Below are 15,108 nucleotides of genomic sequence, written 5' to 3' on the forward strand. Positions count from 1 at the left end.
TAATAAAAAAAAAGAATACAACAAAAAATTTTTTAATAAATAAAATAAATGTGTGAGATATTCGGGGTGACCGAGAGGAATCGTATAATAAAGTGTTGAAGTTACTGCAAGCTAAGTAGAGTTGTTGTCCTGAAACCATGTGTGAGATCAGTGATGTACCATACGATGATGGGCATCTCAGTGCGTGATTGCATCATGATTGACAAGGTATTTTTGGCCTTCCTTTCTTGTATAGAGGCTTTCAAGTATTACAAGCCGTTCGAAATAAAGGCTTTACACAACATGTATACACACGTGATATAACTACGTCGTATCGTGTCTTATCTTGTTTTTATTGTAAACGAAATAAGAGAAGCGACGCATTTCAGTAAAAANGATTTTTAGTCGGAAATGAATCCTCTTTTTTTCTTCCATTGTTTGGTAAGGTGAATTAAAATTTCTCACCTTATGTTCTTTAAATGGTAAGTAAAAGATTACACTTTATTAAATAATTAAAAAAAATTGAGAAAGTGCATTCTTCTTTCACTTCTCCTAAAATCTTGTCCATCTTTATAATTGTTTATTCTTTTCATTTATTTTTCTCATTTATGCGATCCTCCTTTCTTCTTCTCATAGAGTACAACAGCAAAAATCCAATATTTTTACAATTATGTTCTTCTACATTTGCATCTTTACGCACATTATTATTGAATATTAATCTTCTTCTCTCTATTTTTCTTTTTCGTTCAATATGCCAAAGCAAACATGTATCTAAAGACTAGCTAAATATGGCTAGGACCTTCTCTAAATACATGTGGCTATAAAGAATTAAAGATTAGGCGAATTCTCTGGTGTAAAAGCTCCTTTTACTTCTACACATGTAGTATTGTAGTGGCAACGTGATTGAGTGACAAGTATCCATTTTTAAAAGACAAGAACTGCTGTGTGACAGGGTGAGTACAGAGACCACAGTGATGTCTACACTGTTTACGCACGTGATATTAGAATGTAGGATAATTAATGTTGTTGATTAACAAAAATTATAGATCCCCTAATCATGTCTAATAATGGGCCTGTATGAGTTGAAATTTTTTGTCTGTAGTTCCTTTAGCTAAAAAATCCAAAAATATTTGGGATGTTTTTTTATGGTTCTTTAGATAAATTAGTTTGTGATCCAACCTCAACCTTATATACTACAAACACCCAATGGCTTCAGCTTGTCTACGAGTAAGCATTTTGTCACATCTGGTCCGTATAGAAATATTTAAAATGCACACAATTATATAAATTTCTATAAATATTATCCTATACATATCCAATCATTTAAAAAAAAACATAAATTCTGTAACATTTATATAAATTCTGTAATATAATTGTTATGACGTATTAAAAATACTTTCAATGTACTTAAATAAATTGTCTTGTACTTTTTCAAAACTTTGTTCTAATATTTTAATATGTAGTTAAATAAAGTTCTTCACATAATTAAAGATATAGTTATAAGAATTGAACCGAAGAGATTACTAATTTATTGATTTATTAGTTCACCAATGAGTTATAGTAGAATCGGTCCTATGTAAATAAAAAATATAAAATAGTTAAAAACTTAAAATTAAAATTTAAAATACATATTTTTATTAATATTTTAAAAATAATCAAGTTTCAGCAAATTATAATCAACAAGTTATAAATAGCTTAATGACTAGAGAAGCATGCAATACAAGGAGGATTCAAATTTAAATTACATTTTTATTAATTTTAAATTTTTTTTTTTGAGCAATTTGATTGGACCGACTTGACTGGTTCTTAACCTAAAACAGTTCTTAAATTGGACTAATTAATGGTCTAGTTTACCACTTTTTTAGTTGAACCAGCTAATTCAATTTGATTTTTACAACTATAATTAAAAAAACTGGTTAACTACATTTGAAGAATTTAAAAAATTATACTTAAATACATAAATACGTGACAATATTCTACTAACATAGATATACATTTAATAAAATAGTAAATTGCAATTTCTTTCTTTATTAAAAAATCAAACCCTATTCCTAGACTAAATTATAATCTTAATCCCTAAACCATCCTAAGTCAACTATATTAACACCATTACATTTTTCATTTCATAGATTACATCAAAAGTCCAAACACCCTAAAATCAACAAAAAATTATTTCACCCACTTTTAAAATTATTTTCAATTTTTCATCAAACATTTAAATTTAAATATCAAAAGTTTAAATACGATTATTAACGGATGTTACATACTTCACACCAAAATTTAGTCTAAGAATAGGGTTTATTTTTTAATAGAGAAAAAAATTACAATTTACTATTTTATTAAAAATATATCTATGTTGGTAGAATATTATCATGTATTTATATACTTAAATATAATTTTCTAAATTTTTTAAATGTAATTAACCATTTGTTGCTTTAATTATGTAAAGAGCTTTATTTAAATAAATATTAGAATATTAGAACAAAAGTTTGAAAAAGTACAAGATAATTTGTTTAAGTACATTGAAACGTTTTTTTAAAACATCATAACAAATCATATTACAGAATTTATTTTCCCTTTAATATAGTTGGATATGTATGTGACAATATTTATATAAATTTATATAATTGTATACATTTTAAATATTTTTATACGGATAAAATGTGACAAAATATTTACTACCAGACAAGCCGAAGCCATTGGGTGCTTGTACTTGTAGTACATAAGGCTGAGGTTGGATCACACATAAGATGAACTAACTTATCTAAAGTACCATAAAAAAACAGCCCAAACATTTTTGGATTTTTTAGCTAAAGGAACTACAGACAAAATTCCAACTCATACAGGCCCATTATTAAGCATAATTAGAGGATTCATAATTTTTGTTAATCAACGATATTAACTATCATGTGCGTGAACAGTGCAGAATTACTGTAGCCTTTGCAGTCTGCGCCCACCCTATCACACAGCAGTTCTTGTCTTTTAAAAATGGATACTTGTCACTCAATCACGTTGCCACCACAATACTACATGTGTAGAAGCAAAAGGAGCTTCTACACCAGAGAATTCGCCTAAAGATTAATGTACAAGACTTGAAAATGCTATCTTTAATGCTTGTCACACAGTTTGAATGGTGTGTTCTTCTGAAAGAATGATGCTTTGATTTTGGTTTTTATTAGTTTGGTCAATGTTGTGTGATGATCGCTTTTGGTTATTGAAATACATTTGTGATATTTGAAAAATAAAGATAAGTTATCAAATTAAAAATTAAAGAAATTATTAATGATAAATTAATAGTTTAGTTTTGATAAATAAATATTTTACTATAGTTATTGGATTGAAAAGAGTAGAATTTATCAATTTAACTTGCATTTAGTCTTTTTAATTGCATGTTTTTGTAAAGAATTTTTTTGATGAGCACAGTCCCCACTTCCCATTAGACTTTTTGACGAATACTACGTTTGACAGCCAGGTCGAGTAGGTAAGTTTCCAAATAAATGCGGCTTGCAGGAGGCTAGTGGTCTGTCTTTTGACTTCGACTGCCTTGTTAGCCAACATTTTTTGCCTTCTTTGTGTTCCAGATTTGGCTTACGGTTTTATGGATAGTCTGTGGGACATAAATTCAGGGAATAACCCTGGCATATTAGTGGGAGTCCATGCGAATAGGTCTCTGTTTTGTTTTAGGATGGTCGCGAGGGGACTTTGAGCTCATAAGGTAGTTTCAATTTAGGAAGGTGTATTTTGTTGGAATAAATTAATTTCAATAATTCAGATCATCCATATTGAATCACCAAAAATTATATCATAATGCGGAAGCATACTTTTACTAATAGAAATTAGAAATTAGACGAAAGGATTGTCTCAGTCTTGTGGTTCCTTCGATCTTTCTCAACCAAAGCCTTCTGTATTCCTAGGCAGCTGAATTGCAACTCTTTTGATGGGGAAAGAGCAACAAAGGCGGCTTTGGTATGTTGGGGACCGAAACCCTGAAGGCGCTATTTATATTTGAGCATGGCACCCATTAAACCCTAAAGCCCAAACAAAAATAGTATCTAAAGTCCAAAAGATAATATATCTAAAATTCAAAAGATAATTATCTAAAGAACAAAAGATAATATCTGATTTTATTCTCATTAAATTCCAAATCAAAAGTAATTATGATTTATTCAATTTAGCATTTATAACAATAAATGAAATTACCATTATATAAGTCATTTAATTTGAAATAGCATAATTTGTGATTATAATTAATATATGTATTGCCCACAAACAAATAAGAAAATTAAAATAATTTTCTAACAATCTCCTACTTGGACTATACATATATTCTTTCTTGGCATAATCACATCTTATAAATTTTATGCGCGCATCTTAATGCTATTTCCCTTATTACTTTAACATTCTAGTCTGTCTCATACATTAGATATGGAACTACCGCAGCTTTTATCACATTAATATCGTGACTGAACCACGACAATCACCATTCTAATATACTTAACGACATAGATCAAATTTGGATGAGTAATATGGAAATTACCTGCCAAGTGATCTCATGCATGTCTATTTCCAACTGGTCCAACTTTAAAACTTTATTGAGATCAAACGCAAAACAAATGTTACAAAATAAACATTTCACATAACATGAAATAAACCATCAACTTAATTCTACAGAAAAATAATTCAATTATCTGTCATAGGATATATAGCATAAAATAAACTCCCACTAAACCAAGGCATCACAAATATTGACACCCATCCGAGTAGTGTGCTCGTGAAAGACTTTAGGGACGAATTCCTTGGTTAATGAGTCTACTAGCATATACTCTGCTCCTATATGTCCTATGAAATCTGTTTTTCTTAAACTTTCTCCTTGACAACTAAGAACTTGATGTTTGTATGCTTCGATTTTGTCAAACACTTATTGTTATTGGAGTATAGTACTGTTGACTTATTGTCACAAAATATCTTTAATGACCTTTCAATGTCATCTACTATACGAAACTCAGTGACAAAGTTTCGCAACTATATGCCATGAACTCGGAATCAAAGTACCCAATGATCTCCAAATTTTTTGATCTCCGATAAGTGAGCATGTAATCCTTTGTTCTCTTCAGATAACGCATTACGCGTTTAACAACTCTTCAATGATCCATGCCGCTCAACTATCTACCCAATACTTCCACTATAAATGATATATCAGGACATGTGCAGACCTAGTGCTGATGCATAAGGTTTATCATGCACTGCTTTCCTCTCAAGATCATTTTTAGGACATTGCTTGAGACTGAACTTGTCCCCTTTATCTACGGGTGTGTCCATTGGTCTACAACTTTCCATGACATATCTACTTAAAACCCTTTTGATATAGTTCTTTTGTGATAATCCAAGAATACCTTGAGAGCGATATCCTAGTATCTCGATTCCTAATACAAAAGAGGCATTACCAAAATTTTTCATTTCGAATTTGTTCGATAGGAATTTCTTAGTTTTATGCGACAAGCCTATATCGTTACTGGCAAGTAGAATGTCATCAACATATAAGACCAAAAATATGTATTTACTCCCACTGAACTTGCGGTATACACGTTTATCTATAAGGTAGCGTTTGATGGAGAGACAGAGACGGAAAGACTGAGACTGAGAGACAGAGACTAAGAGACAGAGATTGAAATAAATCTCAATATTCTGTTTGGTACAAAGTGGGAGACAGAAATTGAAACAAGAATGAAACTCTAATTTAATTTGTACAAAGGGTAAAATTAGAATTAATTAATTGAAATGAGGATATTTTAGGTATAAAATGTTATTAAAGTTTCAGTCTCCATCTCTAAAAATTTTAGTCCCCTGTGTCCCTACTTTTTGGAGGTACTGAAATACTGAAATTTTAGGGATAGAGATAGAAATTTTAATACCAGTCTCTGAACCAACAAACATGATACTGAGTCTCAGTCTCTCAGTCTTTGTCTCAGTACCTCAAAACAAACGCTACCTAATATTTACCTCAAAACCATTTGAGGTAATGACTTGATTAAACTTATGATACCATTGACGGAAAGCTTGTTTGAGACCATAGATGAATTTTCTCCTTTCTCTGTTGGATCTCCTTAATGACACTTCTTGAGGTTATTGAGCTTGCTGTATGGGTTGGGATTGAGGAGGATTCTCATTATTTTCCTGTACTGTAACTGAATCTACAGTAGAATTCTCATTATGTTCTTGCACTATAAGTGTATCTTGGACAATAATAGGCACAAGGACCTGATCATTGTCAGTTACAGAATCCTCATCATAAGTAACATTCCTAATATTTCCTTCCCCCCAAACTCAACATCCTCAAGAAATCTCGCATTTCCCGTTTTAAAAATAGACCTTGATGCAAGATTGTAAAACTTGTACCCCCATGAACGCTCAACGTAACCAACAAGGTAGTAACTAATTGTTCTTGAGTCCAATTTTCTTTCATGTGGCCTATAAGGTCGTGCCTCAGCTGAACATCCCCAAATATGCAAATGCTTTATACTGGCCTTTTCCTAGTCCAAATTTCATAAGGGGTTTTGTTAACTGCTTTGCTTGACACTCTATTTAGGATGTACACTATGGTCTTTAATGCTTCTCCCCAGAGTGATTCAGGAAAAGAAGAATGATTAATCATACTTCTCACCGTATCCTTAAGAGTTCGGTTCCTTCACTCTGCAACACCGTTCATGCTAGGTTTGCCTGGCATGGTGTATTGTGGAACAATACCACACTCCTCTGGGAAAAGAGCGAAAGACCTGGGACGTTGCTCATCTGAACCGTCATATCTTCCATAGTATTCACGACCACGATCAAATTTGACAGCTTTAATTTTCTTTCCAAGTTGAAGTTCAACTTCAATTTTGAAAGACTTGAAAACATCCAAGGCTTGAGACTTTTCATGAATTAAATATAGATACCCGTAACGAGAGTAATCATCTATGAACGTAATAAAGTACCATTGTCCATTCCAAGAGACAGTAGGGAATGGGCTACATATATTGGTATGTATCAGTTCTAAGACATCTTTAGCTCTCTCAGCACCTAATTTCCTTTCGTTTGTCATTTTCCCCTTTATGCACTTAATGCAATCTGCCAAATTTAAGGGTCCAAGAATTTCATCCGACACGAGCCTCTAAATTTTCTGTTTAGAGATGTGACTTAGGCGTTTCTGCCATAATGATGCCGAATTCTCATTTAGTTTTTGTTTTGTATCTATTTGCAGTATTTCATTATTATAGGAATTCAAATCAAGCCTATATAGATTATCCACCAAACGATTAGAGTAAATATTATTCGAATTATAAAAGAGACTGACTTTATTATTTCTGAATGAACAAAAATAACCTGATTTGTCCAAACGAAAAATAGAAACTAAATTCTGTCTAAATGACGATACATAAAATGTTTCTAATAAATCCAAGTAAAATCCACTCGTAGAACATAATCTAAAGGTTCCTATAACTTTGACTGCAACTATATTACCGTCTGTCACATAGATGTATCTTTCAGCATCACTCGGCTCCACAGGCAACCCCTTCTTTACACGTCAGGTGGCATATTTAGTACAATCCTTCTTCATGTGTCCCACATTCTTATAGAAGAAACATGTTGAAACTTGATCCTGTTTCTTAATCTTTTTTCTACTGGAAAGGAACATTCGCAGTAGTATCACGCTTTATTTTATACTGACAAGATGAAGCCATGTGAGCACTTTCAGTCTTATCTTGCTATAACATCTCTTCTTCTTACACACAGTGAGATATAAGCTCATTTAAGGACCAAGTGTCCTTCAGAGTGTTATAACTCACTTTGAATTGTCCAAAGTGTGCAAAAAGGAAGATCAAAATGAAATGCACGAGTAAATCTTCAGACAACTCTAATTTTAGTGCTTTCAATTTTAAAGCAAGATAAGACATTTCCATAATGTACTCCCTTATGTTCCCTTTACCTTTATACCTCATGAAGACAAGTTTGCTCAAAAGACTACTTGCATCCGCCTTTTCATTCTTACTAAAGAATTTTCAACATCTTTCAGGAACTGTTTAGCATTTTTATCCTCAGTAATTAACCCCCGAAACGCCTCAGGAATTGAGCGCTTCATGATCATAATGCTCATTCGATTGGATCTCTCCCACTTCTCTATTTTAACCTCATTGAAATTTTTCGGAGTGGAAGTGGGTTTTTTCTCTCGAAGAGCTATATCCAGATCCATACAGGTGAGGACAATCTCTACGGTATCCTTCAAAACTTTAAAGTTTGAACCATTTAGCATAGGAATACTACTAATTTGTGCAGAAACATTGGTAGGTGAAGCCATAGTTTCTGGATTAGAACAAAAGAACATGTAGTAAACATTAGTTAAATAATGGGAAAAAATTCATATTGAGATATCTAGAACAACATTAATTTTCAATATTTGGATAGAAAATTAACTGTAAGTGATACTGTCATTGCAGTAATCAAATATTGTCAAAATTCCTATCACACATTAAGCCTTTCTTTGGACCGACTAAATGCGCACATGAAAACTTAAACTTCGTAACCTATTTATTACCGCATATATTTTCTATTAATTGGCCAAACAATAACCTTTCTTTGGGCCGATTATTGACCGCATAATTAATAGAAAATAAACAAAAGTGTGGAATGCTTATTATTTGGCCAAATAATAAACTTCTTTTGGGCCGATTATTGTCCGCATAAATAATAAGCATTACTTTATTCTTAATTAGTTACCCAAACATGTATTTACCATCAATATGTGTATGTAATTCGTCCAAATATAGACCTTCCTTTGGGCTGACCAATATTCGCATGAATTACATATCACCATATTCCTAATGTTTTGAATAAATCAATTTTCACAAAAGAGGCTACTTTTGCAGCATAATGTTCAATCAATTTATTCAAAAACCAAATCTTTCTAAAATTAGTAGGTATAATAATCCTTATATCTCAAAAGGATAATCTATTAATTTTATACCAAATTAATAGCACACACAATTAAATTTAAGACAATACAAAATATTATATATTTAATATATTAATTATGATAATCCTTATTTTATCACAAAAAAAAAACTTCATATATATGTATACAAAGAATATGCGGGTAATAATAATATAATTCAAACAAGCTTTATGCAATTTGAGATTTGCAATATATATATATTGATCCAGTAAAATAAACACAAAAAAATAAATATTTTCAATAATTCAAATAAGGATGGTTCTGATACCACTTGTTAGAATAAATTAATTTTAATAATTCAGATCATCCATATTGAATCACCAAAAAATATATCATAATGCGAAAGCGTACTTTTACTAATAGAAATTAAAAATTAGACAGAAGGATTATCTCAGTCTCGTGGTTCATTCGATCTTCCTCAACCAAAGCCTTTTGTATTCTTAGGCGGCTGAATTGCAACTCTTTTGATGGGGAAAGAGCAACAAAGGCAGTTTTGGTATGTTGGGGACCAAACCCTGAATGCACTATTTATATTTGAGCATGATACCTATTTCTTTGAGTCTCGCATCTAGGTTGGCAATAAAGATCCCCACACATCACGAGATTTTTTTCACAGGGATAGGCTGACATTATTACAGATTATCACCAGTTCAACATCGCCGTGAATGGTGCCAATGGCCCCGTCATCTGCCCAGTACTTCAATGTCAAAAACTTAGTGAAGATCACCGCATATAAGTTATTTGTGGTTTTCTTCCTAAAATGATATTGTATGCGGTGAAGTCCTTGAGGACAACAAATTTGGCCATAGCCGATCTCTTCTTGCTTTCAGCTCCTATGCAAATGCAAATAAGTAATCGAACAACTCCGTCTCGTTTGATGAAGAAGTCCCCTAGACTCACTACGCTGGATTAGTGGGTTTGGAGGTCTGCATCTTTTATCCCAAGGGCGTCGAAGGTGTTTCGAAAAAATATGTTAGAATCGGCGCATGTATCCACTAAGATTCTTTTCACGAGGCACGTTCTTACTTTGGCCATAATTATCATAAGTGGGTCGTCCACTAGGTCCCCGAACTTGCAGTCCTGTGAACCAAAGTTGATGTTGGAAGAAGTGGGCGGCTGCAGATGTTCCGAAGCGGTTGTCGTAAGGATTTTGAGTTCTTTCTTTCACGAGGATTTGCATTTCTCGCATGATCTCCCCATCATGACATTAACGATTATCATGGGATCAGGGTCATTTTCTTCCCTAGGTGTTTCTTTGATTGTTCTGGGATTCTATCTTTCTCTTGCTTCGAGCGAACGATCATAGGTTGCCCTTTTTGGTTCACGAATGATTTTCATGAACTCGAGTAACTTTCCATCTCAGATGGCATGTTCGAGGGCACCCTTGAAAATCTTGGATTTTGTATCTGTAGCCTCAATGATTGTGGCAGTACAGGGACATGTTTTCGCCAGCCCTCTCTTTTAGTTGTCGGGCCCTCGGTATCACGCCCTGGTATGCTATTTGCTGATATACTTCTGTTATCGAGGCGGTTAAGGGTGTATAATTTGTGAACTTTCTGACATGTTGGTTAGGCATAAGCTGGCAACCACGTCTGTAAGGCCATTTATTTCCAAGCATTTATCGTTGAATCGGTCTAGATACTTCCTTGTCGGCTCGTTATTTTTCTGAGTCACTTCTAATAGGTTAATGGGTTGTTTTGCTTTGGCAATCCATGTTGTGAATTAGGCCAAGAAATTTTGGGATATGTCTGAGAAGTACACGATGATTCCTTGTGGTAGGGAGTTGAACTACTTGATTGCAGGGCTTGCAAGGTTACCAAGAAGTCTCAATATTGTACTGCATCTGGAACGCCATTCAGATTCATCCATGCCTTGAAGGAGGTAAGATGCTCCTAGGAGTCCTTGGTTCCGTCATAATGCATATTCGTTGGCTTATTGAAATGTTTCAGCAGATAAACTCAGAGGACTCTTTCGTCAAAAGGGGCAGCCCCCCATGACAATGAGTTCGTCATGCCACCTTCTTTTCCCTATAGGGGAACTGTCATTCCCCCTATGGTGGTGTTCGTGCCCTTCACGACTTGGAGATCTCGTTTCTTCATTATAGGGGTGGTATTGACCATTCCTTCCCTGGCGTCTATCGGTTTGCCATTCTGGCGATCTAGAGTGATGCCTCCCTTGAGGTTGTGACCTCGAGTGTACTTCAGATATTGGTGTTGGTTGATAGCAATCTCAAGCAGTGACCTCTCTTTCTAAATTATGTAGCCTGTGTTGCAGCTCTTGAATGATTCGAGGTGTGAGTTTTGGTTGTTTCATGGCTGATAACTAGGTGTCACCGCCGTGTAAACCACGCTCGGGATTCTAGCCCCGTTTAGCGCTTGGTGGTTCTCAGAGGGATTGTATTCCCCATTCTCTTCAAGTGAGTGTTGGTTGTCCATCGATACGGAAGCCGTTAAGCTTTCTTGCTGTGGATTCCTACAAACAGCTCCAATATTTGTGAGTTACCTGGAATATTAGGATCCACAGTTCTCTGGATGGTAAGCTTCATGGTTTTTAGTCTGGTGAATAGTGGCGAGTGACCTGTAAAGACACTCCAAAACTCAAGTCAGAATGGATCTTAGAGGTAGGGTTTAGGGGTGCGTGTTGTAATGATCCAACTTCTAGCACATCATGATCTACTAAAAGTAAGGTGTTACTAACCTATTTTCCTATATTATCTGTTTAATATTAAGCCTTTACGGCGTTAATACGTCCCCGGTTTTAGGAAAAAACTAATGAATTTTGTTTTTTATTAATTAAAAATCATTCAACAAAGACTTCCAATGAAAAATAATCACATAATTACTAGTAATACATTATAGTTATTCAAATGAACAACAAATACAAGCCTACCCCTCTGAATAAAACTTCAACTAGCAAGACGAGGGAAAATAAGTAAATTCTTATAAATAATCAACTTACAAACAAACTCCTCCATGTATCTACAACTTCACAATAAGCCTTCGCATCTGTAGCTGAAAAGGTGGGAAAGAGGGAGTAAGAACTGGAGAGTCCTTAGTAGGGTCGGGGTAATTAGCTAGGTTCATTTTATATTATACTTAATCAACAGCAATAACCACAGGATACATACAAACTTTAACAACTAAAGGAATGGAGAAACAATTAATCAAGAAGCACATATACACGAATCACAGAAACACATAACAAAGGAATATGTGCAAACAAGTATGATGCACGTCTGTCCTATTGGTGCGCAGAAATTGTGATTACACTTTAATTATATAAAATTCATCGCTCTTTCTTTCTCTGGTAATGGCGCCAAAAAAAACATGATGCCAATACCATGGTTCACAACTTCGCACAACTAACCAGCAAGTGCACTGGGTCGTCCAAGTAATACCTTACGTGAGTAAGGGTCGAATCCCACGGAGATTGTTGGTATGAAGCAAGCTATGGTCACCTTGTAAATCTCAGTCAGGAAGATATAAAATAGTAATGGGATTTTCGAAATTAATTAATAAAATAGGGATAGAAATACTTATGTAAATCACTGGTGAGAATTTCAGATAAGCGAATAGAGATGCTTTCGTTCCTCTGAACCTCTGCTTTCCTGCTATCTTCATCCAATCAGTCTTACTCCTTTCCATGGCTGGCTTTATGTGATACATCACCATTGTTAATGGCTACTTTCGGTCTTCTCTCGGGAAAATGATCCAAATGCCCTGTCATGGCACGGCTAATCGTCTGAAGGCATCACCCTTGTCAATGGCTTCATCTTATCCTCTCAGTGAAAATGGTCAACGCACCCTGTCACGGCACGACTATTCATCTGTCGGTTCTCGATCATGCTGGAATAGGATTTACTATCCTTTTGCGTCTGTCACTACACCCGGCAATCACGAGTTTGGAGCTCGTCACAGTCATTCAGTCATTGAATCCTACTCGGAATACCACAGACAAGGTTTAGACCTTCCGGATTCTCTTGAATGCCGCCATCATTCTAGCTTACACCACGAAGATTCCGATTAAGAGATCTAAGAGATACTCATTCAATTCGAATGTAAAACGGAAGTGGTTGTCAGGCACATCCTTTTCTGGCGCTGGACGCCAGATTTGGGCAGAGAGCTGGCGTTGAACGCCAGTTTACGTCGTCTAAACTTGGCCAAAGTATGGACTATTATATATTGCTGGAAATCCCTGGATGTCTACTTTCCAACGCAATTAGAAGCGTGCCATTTCAAATTCTGTAGCTCCAGAAAATCCATTTTGAGTACAGGGAGGTCAGAATCCAACAGCATCAGCAGTCCTTCTTCAACCTCTGAATCTGATTTTTGCTCAAGTCCCTCAATTTCAGCCAGAAAATACCTGAAATCACAGAAAAACACATAAACTCATAGTAAAGTCCAGAAATGTGAATTTAACATAAAAACTAATGAAAACATCCCTAAAAGTAACTAGATTCTACTAAAAACATACTAAAAACAATGCCAAAAAGCGTATAACTTATCCGCTCATCACAACACCAAACTTAAATTGTTGCTTGTCCCCAAGCAACTGAAAATCAAATAGGATAAAAAGAAGAGAATATACTATAAATTCCAAACTATCAATGAAACATAGCTCCAATCAGATGAGTGGGACTTATAGCTTTTTGCCTCTTGAATAGTTTTGGCATCTCACTCTATCCATTGAGGTTCAGAATGATTGGCTTCTATATGAACTCAGAGTTCAGATAGTGTTATTGATTCTCCTAGTTCAGTATGATGATTCTTGAACACAGCTTCTTTATGAGTCTTGGCTGTGGCCCTAAGCACCTTGTTTTCCAGTATTACCACCGGATACATAAATGCCACAGACACATAACTGGGTGAACCTTTTCAGATTGTGACTCACCTTTGCTAAAGTCCCCAATTAGAGGTGTCCAGGGTTCTTAAGCACACTCTTTTTTTTTTGTTTTGGACCTTGACTTTAACCCAATCTCAAGTTTTCACTTGACACCTACACGCCACAAGCACATGGTTAGGGACAGCTTGGTTTAGCCGCTTAGACCAGGATTTTATTCCTTTAGGCCCTCCTATCCTCCCTTATAGGTTCGACCATGGTGCTTATGTCAATGACCTTGCACTCTCCTTTTGGATTCTCTTCTGTATTGCTTGGGAGAGTACTAGGAGGGATTTCAGTGATCCTTTTACTCAGCTGGCCCACTTGTGCTTCCAAATTTCTAATGGAAGACCTTGTTTCATTCATGAAACTTACAGTGGCCTTAGATAGATCAGAGACTAAGTTTGCTAAGCTAGATGGATTCTGCTCAGAATTCTCTGTCTGTTGCTGAGTGGATGATGGAAAAGGCTTGCTATTGCTAAACCTGTTTCTTCCACCATTATTAAAGCCTTGTTGAGGCTTTTGATCCTTTCATGAGAAATTTGGATGATTTCTCCTTGATGAGTTATAGGTGTTTCCATAAGGTTCACCTAAGTAATTCACCTCTGCTATTGCAGGGTTCTCAGGATCATAAGCTTTTTCTTCATAAGAAGCCTCTTGAGTACTGTTGGATGCAGCTTGCACTCCATTCAGACTCTGAGAAATCTTATTGACTTACTGAGTCAATATTTTGTTCTGAGCCAATATGGCATTCAGAGTATCAACTTCAAGAACTCCCTTCTTCATAGGCGTTCCATTATTCACAGGATTCCTTTCAGAAGTGTACATGAACTGGTTATTTGCAACCATGTCAATGAGTTCTTGAGCTTCTGCAGGTGTTTTCTTTTGGTGAATGGATCCACCTACAGAAGTATCCAATGACATCTTTGATAGCTCAGATAAACCATCATAGAATATATCCAGGATGGTCCATTCTGAAAGCATGTCAGAAGGACACTTTTTGGTCAACTGTTTGTATCTTTCCCATTCTCTTAGTTTCCTCTTCAGAGTCCTTTCAGGTTCTGGATCTGCTTCAACAAGAATATTCTTTGTCCTTGCTCCTGCTCATATGACAAAGAAGAGGGCACAGAATAATAATAATAGAGATCCTCTTTTTTTTTTTTTATGTGAGTGAGGGAGAGATGTTAGTAGATGAATAAACAAATAGAAGGAGATGAGAGAGAAGAGAATTTTCGAAAATTATTTTTGAAAAAAGAGTTAGT

At 34.9% G+C, this 15,108-nt stretch overlaps 1 protein-coding gene across 1 annotated transcript in view; it reads left to right on the plus strand.

Moving 5' to 3' along the window:
• Window positions 10,613–15,108, plus strand: part of LOC107643680 — a 13,539-nt gene continuing 9,043 nt past the window's right edge. The window contains exons 1-2 of the mRNA XM_016347399.2: window positions 10,613–10,616; window positions 12,342–12,349. The gene's annotated coding sequence lies outside the window, so the exon portion shown is untranslated. The remainder of the gene's footprint in view (window positions 10,617–12,341; window positions 12,350–15,108) is intronic.

The sequence above is a fragment of the Arachis ipaensis genome, chromosome B05 (assembly GCF_000816755.2).
Source record: "Arachis ipaensis cultivar K30076 chromosome B05, Araip1.1, whole genome shotgun sequence".
Lineage (NCBI taxonomy): Eukaryota > Viridiplantae > Streptophyta > Magnoliopsida > Fabales > Fabaceae > Arachis > Arachis ipaensis.